Source organism: Lepisma saccharinum, chromosome 15 (assembly GCF_977018435.1).
Source record: "Lepisma saccharinum chromosome 15, izLepSacc3.1, whole genome shotgun sequence".
NCBI lineage: Eukaryota > Metazoa > Arthropoda > Insecta > Zygentoma > Lepismatidae > Lepisma > Lepisma saccharinum.
Window position 1 is genome coordinate 28,775,773 of NC_139243.1, and position 10,398 is coordinate 28,786,170.

At 37.4% G+C, this 10,398-nt stretch overlaps 1 protein-coding gene across 2 annotated transcripts in view; it reads right to left on the bottom strand.

Annotated features, from left to right (window-relative positions):
• LOC145999438 (glycine receptor subunit beta-type 4-like) overlaps positions 1 to 9,061 on the bottom strand; it is a 258,162-nt gene extending 249,101 nt beyond the window's left edge. For both annotated transcript variants that reach the window (XM_083136400.1, XM_083136399.1), the window contains exon 1: positions 8,899 to 9,061. The gene's annotated coding sequence lies outside the window, so the exon portion shown is untranslated. The remainder of the gene's footprint in view (positions 1 to 8,898) is intronic.
• Positions 9,062 to 10,398: the final 1,337 nt, after the last annotated feature.

A 10,398-nucleotide genomic window follows, 5' to 3' on the forward strand; every position in this document is an offset into this window, starting at 1 on the left:
GATGGACATTTTGATTATATTCCCACTTTTTCTCAAGTGTCTGTCTGATGTGAAAAATTTGATATGTAGTTGATCTGTTACGTTTAAATCCACTTTGATAATCACCTATAATTTCATTAGCATATGGGGTTAGTCTTGTTAAAAGAATGTTAGATAATATTTTATATGTTGTTGAGAGTAAAGAAATTCCATGGTAATTATTGCAGTTCATTTTATCACTTTTTTCAAACACAGGAACAATTATGGATTCTTTCCACTGTTGAGGGATTTCTTCTTTATTCCATATTAAACAAATTAATTTATGAATTTGACATATTAACGAATTTCCACCATATTTAATTAACTCAGCTGGTATTAAATCAATGCCAGGTGCTTTGTTATTCTTTAGCCTTTTAATAGCATCTTTAACTTCAGTCAAGTTAGGTTCTGGAACTAAAGGTTCTGCTGTGTGGACTTCATTTACTTCTGATTTATCTCCTACATGGACATTTAAAAGGTCATTAAAGTAGTTCTTCCATCTATTTAGAATATCGCTTGGGTCAGCTAGAAAATCACCGTCTTTATCTTTTATCAAGTTTACTTTAGGTTGCCACCCCTTTCTAAATTCATTTACACCTTTATATAAATCTCTGATTTTTTTATTTTTTTTTTGCTGTTCGTTTCAATTTCGTTGATTTTGCTTTTCAAGTAATCTCTTTTTTTACTTCTAAACGTGCGGTTAACTTCTCGCTTTATTCTATTATAATTGCTTAGATTTGTATCATCAGAGTTATTTAACCACCTAAGTCTAGCCTGATTCCTTATTTCTATTACATTATGACATTCATTATCAAACCATGGCTTACTTTTTCTTGGTTTATGGTATCCTATACTTTCTTTAGCTGCTGATTCTATTGCACTACGTATGTGCTCCCAATTCTTATTTACATCTGTTTCATTTATATGTTCATCATCATTTAAATCCTGCAAAACATCAAATCTGTTTGATAGTTTAATTTGGTAATCTTTCTTAATTCTTTCATCCGCAAATTTTCTTGTATTTAATTTTAGAACATTTAGATTTTGTTGCTTATGATTTATCACTGCAAGTCTTTCTCTTAATTTAATAATTATTAAATAATGGTCACTGGCACACTCAGCACCTCTATGTGAACGAACATCAATTATACTACTATGCCTTCTCTTATCAATGAGAATATGATCTATCTGATTATGAGTTTTACCATCTGGAGAAGACCAGGTATATTTATGGATATCTTTATGTTTAAATGTGGTACTTTTCACAAGAAATTCTTTGAGGTTGCAAAAGTAATCAATCTTATACCATTGTCATTACTTAATTCATGAAGACGTTCTTTACCAATCGTGAGTTTAAATGTCTCTTCTTTGCCAATCTGTGCATACAGTCACCCAACAGAATTTTCATCACATACTGAGAATCTTTATCAAAGACCTGTTCTAACTCTGCATAATAATCATATTAGTATTATCATCTTTATCTTCCGTTGGTGCATGTATGTTTATTAAAATAATTTTAAACCACCTACCCTGTAAAACTGCATATGATATCCTATCATTAATAAATTCTACTGTTTTAAGAGCAGAGATAATTATATTATTTATGAAAAAGCCTGTTCCAAAATTACGATTTTCAGTGCCACCATAGAAAAAAGTATAATTTTTAGTTTTACAATTCCCTTCTCCTGGCCACCTAACTTCCTGGACAGCTACTACATCTAATTTATACTTAACTATCTCATTAACTGTACACTGAAATGCCCCAGGCCGGTAAAGGCTCAGAACATTCCAGGTGCCTAATTTAATATCCTTATTCCTAATGTAGATCTTATCCTTAGTCCAGGGACCTCCCAAAGTAGTCCCCCACCCGGAGATCCGAACGGGGGACTATTTTACCTCCGGAATATTTTACCTTGGGAACATCCATGACCTCATGTTGCTGATTCTTCACATGTCTTTTTACAGTGCAGAGTTGTCAGCTCTACGCCTAACCCCCAATATGAATGGAGGACCGCACCTGTCGTTGGTCAGCGGATCCCTTGGATCTAGCTGGGAGGATCACATTGTAGTCCACCAACCATACCTCACTTCTGCCGATTGTGGGACGCTCATAGAGCCATGACAGGACAGCTCTGTAAATCCCAACAGAGCAAAATGTTGACCATTTCACTCTGTTGGTTGACTAACTGCAGTGAACAAGTCACTGGGCGATGAGGTCGTCACATTCCTACGCCAATAAATATAATAAAATAGAGGAGAAAAATCGATTGTCATATTATTGTCATATTTCTCATGTGAAATTTTACGCAAAAATTCACGATAACTTCCGTGGACATTTTTACCCGTTCATTCTTTTCTCGAATAAAAAGCAATTTGTCTTGTCCGTTCTTCTTTCTCTCGACCTTGCAATCCCGAGTTTAATATGTTAACAATAAAGCACCTCCAACTGCCACAAACAAAGTGCGAGGCATTGAAATGTTTGTGTTGTTTGCAACTCAAGAAGGCAATGGATAATATACGCAATTCTTACTTTCTTCCTACAGCTTCATATTTCAGCTCCCGGAAAACAAAGAAATATATTTTTAGGGTGGGTGAAATTATTAAATATCATTTTCTTAAGTACTTTATTATTATTTAAATATGATAATTTGCTGACGTATGCCTGAAGATTTTCTATCGATTCACATTGAGATTTCAAATTTAAAAACGGATGGGGGGCCTCGCGATTTATTGTTATGTTACTGCCGAGTAGTACATGTACGTGCCTGATGGGCAAACACAAACTATGCGCGGGACGAATTTGTTTCACAAAAGCGATAACAGATGTCAGTGCGCCCGAGCGTGAATGAGAGGACAAATTGTAGCTTTTGGATGCAGGAAAAGATGGATGTGTACATGAAAATAATTAGAAAAGAAACGTGTTAACAATATAAAATTGCATAAATAGAAGAGGAAACATATTGTAAATAGTAAAATACTAATGTAATGTATATGTTCATATGTGAGAATTTAAGGAAAGTTTATAATAGAATAAACAATTTTAAGAATGTGTCATTTTCCGATCTTTGGATCGGAATATTTTTTCTTACTGCTGGCAAGGAATAGGTTGTCATATTTTTTTCGTTTCTTTCTGTCTGAGGTTGCGCTTGATGCTAGCGGCACTAGGCTACGGCTAGCGCTTCCAGTTAGCGATCTGTGGTTTTCCTTCTATTATCTCGATTGGCCTAGGTGGTGGTGCAAGGGGGACGTGACAATAACCGTCATTTGTTTGTGTTAATGGGCTCTCAAATATGAATCATGTGAAAGACGCAGTGCAGTTGAAACTTAAGTGAACATAGTCATTATCTCCATGCTACAATGTAGTTCAGGCCTTCTTGCTAATACAGTGATACATGAAAATGAAATGAATGATTGTGAGCTTAAACTGCCAGGACGTATATTTTACATACGATTATAATAATCAATAATTATTGATTAAAATGATATTCTATGTAGGGAGACTGGAACGAGTCTGAGCGAGTGAATGTGGTGCCATGCAGAATTCTATGGCAGAAGTATAAACCACGTTCATGGGCGTATTTAAGGGGGGGTTCAACGGGTCCAAACCTCATCCTTTTGGTTCAGTAAAATTAACAGATTACCTGTTCTATCCGCTTGTTCATAAAAATTTCTTCGGACTAACATTATTCTGCTAAATTGGATACATATAGGATGGGATACAGATGGGAAGGAAATTACGTAATTCCACACACCAGATGGCACTGCTGATCAAATGTCTGCAATTGCCTGATAGTTTCGGAATTTCTGGAAAAGAAACTGCATTGGGACTGTCAAATCAGTTACAAATTTTTGCCCTCTAGTCTTCTTAAAGAAACTTGGTTTTTAATGACGCAGTGCAAGAAAACCAGGCAAGCACCATAACATTCTAGTGGCATTTTAGAAACTTTACAGACTTTGCAATCTACTAATAGTAAATTTTTCAGCAAGCTCTTCAGTTTCTTCACTGTGTAACCTGTGGGGAGTTTGAAACATCTCCACTTGTTCTAACCAAATTGTTTTCATGCAGTGCAAGATTATGTTGGCACCTCAAAAGGTGGCCTGTTCAGTACTGTGAACAGTCAGTATTCTAATAGACATATTTAATAAAGAGAAACTAACATAGCGTTCTGAGAACTTTAATGAAATTTATTCCAAAGCAGAGAAAGTACAAAGAGACTATGATGAAGAAATGAAGAGTCCTAGAACACCCAGCCATCAAATAGGAAGAACAATGCACTAGCTGAGAGTACAAAAGAACATTACAAAGTAAACCATTGTAGTATATTTTTTTTAACCATTTTGTTGTAGAATTGAACTCACGTTTCTCTGAACACAGTCAACACATTGCAAAATTGCAACAACTTATTCCAAAGATGTGAAATGGCTATCCCTCATTCATTGGAATAGTGTGTTAAAATGTTGGATGACCTGGTTGATACGTAGATTGGATTTTGAGAGCCTGATCATACCTAGGCCTGCTGTACGTCACGGATTTTCCGGGACAATCTCGGAATGTTATCATTCCTCCTGGTGTCCCGAATATTTTTTTCCGGATGCACAAATGTCCTGGAATCGGTTGGGAAAGAAGAAATGATTAAGACTATAGTTTTCTCAACTTTATTTATATTTAAATGCGTGATATTAAAATGCTCATTTTACTGAAAAATCTAACTGTACATTGAACAGCTCCCTCTCGATAATACAAGAGTTATCGAGTTAAAAGAAGATGCTGCAAAGATATTTGATTTCACGATACCGCCGTCTGCAAGCAGCACTGAATTTCTGTTGCAAATCTCTTCCATTGCATAGTAAGCTGCTTGCTGTAAACAGTCAGTGCTTGGGTGCCTGCACTGTTCAGTCCGCAGTTCTCAAATAAAGTTTCAACATTGTGAGATATCAGCTTAGTTCGTTATGGCACCGAAGAGGAATTGCAAGATTAATGATATACTTCGAAGTGGATTTCTGTTTCTGTTTTCAGAAGTGTAAAGAATATAATAATAATGGATATGCACATACACACAACTTTGTCGGGTCCAGCACCCCCCACCCCCACCCCACCGCTCCCCAAGGAGCTTCCGGTCAGGAGTGAGCAGTGTTCAGGATTTTCACTTATACGAAATGTAGCAACCCTAATCATACTAAATGTCGAACCACCCTTCCTTACGTCAACTATATATGACGTCCATGAGAATGATCATTAGCGATGAAATGTATCAATGTTCTTCGAAAGATGAATTAGAGAAATATGTGAACCAATAATTGTAAGCACCGAGAAGAGAATAAGAATGAATGAAGAGACAAATAGAGTTATAAGTAGGGTCCGGAACTTTGTTATAACATATTTTTTTATTTGGCATCGGATCGAATACTGGGTTGAGATCTTTATGTATCTGATGAAAATCAGACAAAAAATAGATGAATTATCAAATTCGGCGTATTTTTACATATTTTACGAATTAGAAATTTTTACAACATATTTCTTCAATTTTCCAGTAATAAGACATATTTCCGTATAATTTTGTAATTGTCTTGCATATAATTGGTTATTTATAATTTATTCTTCTTAACTTTAGGGCAACGGATAGTTTATATTATCTATGGCAGCATAAAAAGTTACGGACTAAGAAATTAAAAGCAGATGCCGCCTTTTCTTACAAACTAGTACTTTTTCTATCCTGCCAACAATTGATAGCAGTCAGAGCATTATTGAGGAAAAATTTTCTACGTCATTGTTGTGCTTGCACGAGAATCACCGGACAGGACGTAAACAAGTTTCAATTGTTCTAATTTCTATACAGTTTTTTCGCTTCTCACAACAATCAGTCAAAAATGAAAATGACATTTGATAAGCTCCTACTCTGCCTGCAATCGAGTACGGAAGTTTCAAGATCACTTGTCGTTTGAGCCAGGCACGGATCAGTGTGTAGTAGTGTGAGTGATTAGAATGCCACGAACAGGAACTTCTGCGGCAAGATTGTAAGTGCACTGTGGAACGGAAACGTATTTCATGTACGAGTAACTTGTTCTGACAAACATTTTGTAGCCTGTTTTTTTTTTATTTTAGTTTCTATGTAGTTAAAATCTACCTAAAAAAGTTAAGTTTGTGTATTTATTGCATCGATTTACCCAATCTGTAGCGAGCTGCCAATTATGCTGTAGTTCCACAAAGGGGTAATTCTGACATAAAATTGAAATAAACCTAGGATTATTGCAATGAACCTCACGATATTTTCAATATTTTCCCACTAATTTCTTCGGTTAATGAAATTCTGACTTCTTTAAATACCCCACCCCCACCTAGTTGATCCTGGAAGATACTGACCACGTTTAATTAGAAATTAGAAAGCAGCGTTGTGTGTATTTTTGGCTTTACTGGGAATATTTCTGACATTTTTATTTTTATGACATATTCTTCAATTTTTATGACATTATTTCATACATATTTTACAGTTTTATAGAACATAAAGTTCCGTGCTCTAGTTACAAGAGTCATAGAGAATAGGATGGATAGAGAGGATAGAGGAGGAAAGGTTACGATAGAGGATGTAACAGGAATATTGCATTCGGCTAGGATACGTAGTGATGGAGGATATGGAAAAGATGAGAATCAGAGAAAATGTAAGCGAGAGAATAATGGAGGCATATTGGAAAAGCAAAAGCCATGTGTAAGTTTCTATACTTATGTTTTTCTTAGAAATAAAATATTTTGGTTCCACGATACCGCTTAGTAGAAAACCAGCTGTTTATACCACTGTATAAACCCTGTTCGTCATACAGATGGATATTGTAGAGCACAGGCGAGTTTATCTGGACCGTTCTGAACATCATCCCTGAAAATATTTTTACAGTATTTCAGGATTGGTAACATATTACTTCCAAAAGGTCATACCCAGAGAAAAACTGATGAACGGAACGTAACATTCCTTCCCCCAGGCTTTTTCCTTCGCTTTATGACCGCGTATCTCGTGGAAGATAATGCGAGGCTGAAATATGAAGGCAATTAGCGAAAAGCCTCTTGGTGGTTGGGGTGGATCGAAAAACTCCCTTGGCTGAAACGTTGTGTTTTCTCACACTGCTTGGATTGGGTGTTGAGATTCCTGGTAGTTGCAACACTGAAGTTGAGTTAAAACAAAATTCCTACAGCTAGCTTCTGTTATGCAGTGCATGGATTCTTAACCTCTGCCACCCTTCACGTAGGGGGCTGCCATGCTCCCTCATAGGGTCCGCGAATACTATTTAAAAATTACTGTGAGCTTTCATACAGTCGGACGCCTAGTACGGTCACCGAAAATAAAAATGGGACGCCTAGCTCCTGAAACACTCGCTTCCCTGCAAGGCGTTATGCGTTTTGCCTATTCTATGACGGTGGTAGAAGTTGACACAGAAAATTTGCTATTAAAATCCACTTATCGCCGTCCAATTAGGCAACACATATATGGACATGCAGGGAAGCGACTATTTCAGCATCTAGGTGCCGCTCTTTGTTGCTGGTGACTGTATTTGTCACGAAAGTTATTAAATAAACCTATTTTAAAATTAGAAATATTCCACTGTCTCTTAGGGTTTAAAATGTGACACTGTTTCTTATCGTTCTCGTCTTGGTTAATGATAAATATGGTTTACAATACAAATCTGCGTTTGTTGAAACGTTTCACCCGAGAGCGTTCAGTGATCCTTTGGATCTCGCCACCGAATTTCACCGGTTTGAGTCTCAATCCGGTCCGGGCTTGGATGTTCATTCTGAATGTCCCTTCATCAATGCCATCTAATTGTCAACACTCACTCATCCGCATTATCGCGACATAAAAGAACGAGAGATAATAAGCAATCAATAACAACTCATACAAAGCGTTTGTTGCTCTTTCATTAATTTCATCACCAATTCGTAGATGAAGCAGGTTCATCGACTTGTCGCTAGAGTTGGCACACTGTGCCCACAAGGTATTAAGAATGGTCGATTGACTTGGTTTATTTTACTTCGATTTTCTGCCGCTTTTGGATGATCGCGAAGATGAAAATGAGTGATGGTGTGGTGAAATCGATGAAGAAACACTCACAAAGAAAACCCACGCCCAGACCGGTATTTGAACCCGGGACCCCTTGCGTAGCGTACTGTGCTAACCACTCCGCCACGGAGGTTGTCATAATGTTAATATAAGTAGAATATTGCAATAAATTATATTGTATAATTGTAACAAATGGCATTGATGAACAGTTTTAAACCTTAAATTTTAAGGTGAATCCTCACCGCTTCCCTGGAAAAGTTGATATGATCCTGTCAAACAGGGCTGGCAAATCCAAAAATTAGCAATTCCTAAGTTTTAAAGGTAGAAAAGAACGCAAATGGATGCTATTTATTAAACTGCGAATGACTGACTGCAATCTCCTTGAACCTATTTTCATTAATCAAAATCTTTAGATGTTCATTAAAACTCTCAAATACAGGTGTTGGTCGCAGAGAAACTGCATTATGTGCTATCACCCTGTAAATTGTGGACTGAAAATAGATGGTACGCCCAGGGTAGGAAGAGTAAACTATATATCTTTAGAACTTTCATAAAGGGTAATATGATAAAAACGGAGGATTATGTCTCTTCTTTAAGAGGGGAGGGACCAGCGGTATATTTTACCACCTTTTCATGTACATGAGCCAAAGGGGGAGTATACTCCCACCCCCTCCCATGGGTAAGCCACTACCTACCTTCCTCCGTGTACCTATGAGTGAAAGTGATTGATAACACATTGTACCCACCTGACCTTTGAATAAATCCACGCATGCGCACACACAATTACGGGATATGATTGTCACCATGCAAATACATTTGCAATTCAAGAACTTACCGTTGCGAGAAATTCTTCGTTTTCCAGATAATATAAACTCACTTCAGTTCACCACACTTGTTTGAATGAAAAATAATCCATTGAATCTAGATATTTCGTTAAAGTTTCAAGTATACAGCCCTATACACCATTGTAATGCCTTCCTCAGGTAGCAAAAATAAGACTCGAAGCCAGAGACATCTCTCGGTGCGAGGCGTAACTAAGAGTAAACGATCATGAGAGGCGAATTGGCAAATGCCCAGCGTGGACCAGCCGGAGAATTTGTATCTTGGCCCAAGTGCAGGGCTAGCTGACCACTACGAGCTCAGGCAAGTGGTTCAGAAAAAGTAGGGAGGCAAAAAAGAACGATAAAAGAGAGAAGAGGAGAGGTCAAGAAGAAAATAAATAGGTTAAGGCCAGGCTTTGTGCTCAGGGGCTGAGGGAGAGAACTACTTTTAATTGCAAGGTCGTCCGCGTAGAACCATTACACGAAGGAACGTTCCCGACTCACTGCTCATGTACAGTTGACTTGTAGAGTACAGTACTACCCAGTGGCGTGCGAGGGACCCCATCCCCAACGCGCAACTGCCGAAAACTCAGAAAATCCTTTCATCAAATTTTGGGAAGAAAGAAAAAAAATCAACAATTCTGCATGAAAATATTAGATTTGGGAGGTGGCGAGTTCAAATTTCAAAGCATTGAATGCTGCAATTGTACCTTTAATGAAGTTAACGTCTGGAAACGTTTTAGCAAATTTCGTTCTAAGTTCAATTTATCTGCTTGACGTCCAATGAGACGCGGAGAAACGCGCAATGTGCTTCCAGCTGGGATCGAAATTTAATTACAAAGAGACTGCGTTACCATTACGCTATCCGGAAGACCCCTTGATCATGGATAGTTCCTTCTCTACATCTCCGACCTCCGTGGCGGAGTGGTCAACAGAGGGCGCTACGACGGCAGAAGCCTCGAGTTTGAATCCCGGCCTGTACATGGATGTTCTTTATAAGTGTTCCTTCACAAATATAGTCATAATATATTCGCTCAACGTCATCATTGCGATTTTCTCCCAAAAGTGTGAAAAGCGTTCATAAATAACACAAATCAACCAGTCGCTACAGCATCTTCGTCATCTTACCATTATAATCTCACTAAACGATGCATACTAGCGTATCTTCACAAGTTTCGTTACCACTAAGAATTTGATTCCTTACCACAATTGCTCTTGATGCTTGTACAAGTACAGCGCCTTGACAAATAACGTAGTATGGAAAACGACCCAAGAAACTAGTTCCCCAGAAGGATGAAAACATAGATGGCAGTGCGATCAGTACGAGTGCTAATTTTCTTATGAAAGCAATTTGGCTTAGTTTTTGGAATATGTCGTGAATATTTGTTTGTCTTGAAATGCGGTGCGTGAATTGATGGAAACGGTTATATTTGTGGAGTGATTTACAGTCACGAAACGGCATTAATTTGGAAAGAAAAGTAAAATAAAATTAATAAATAAATAGCATACGTAAC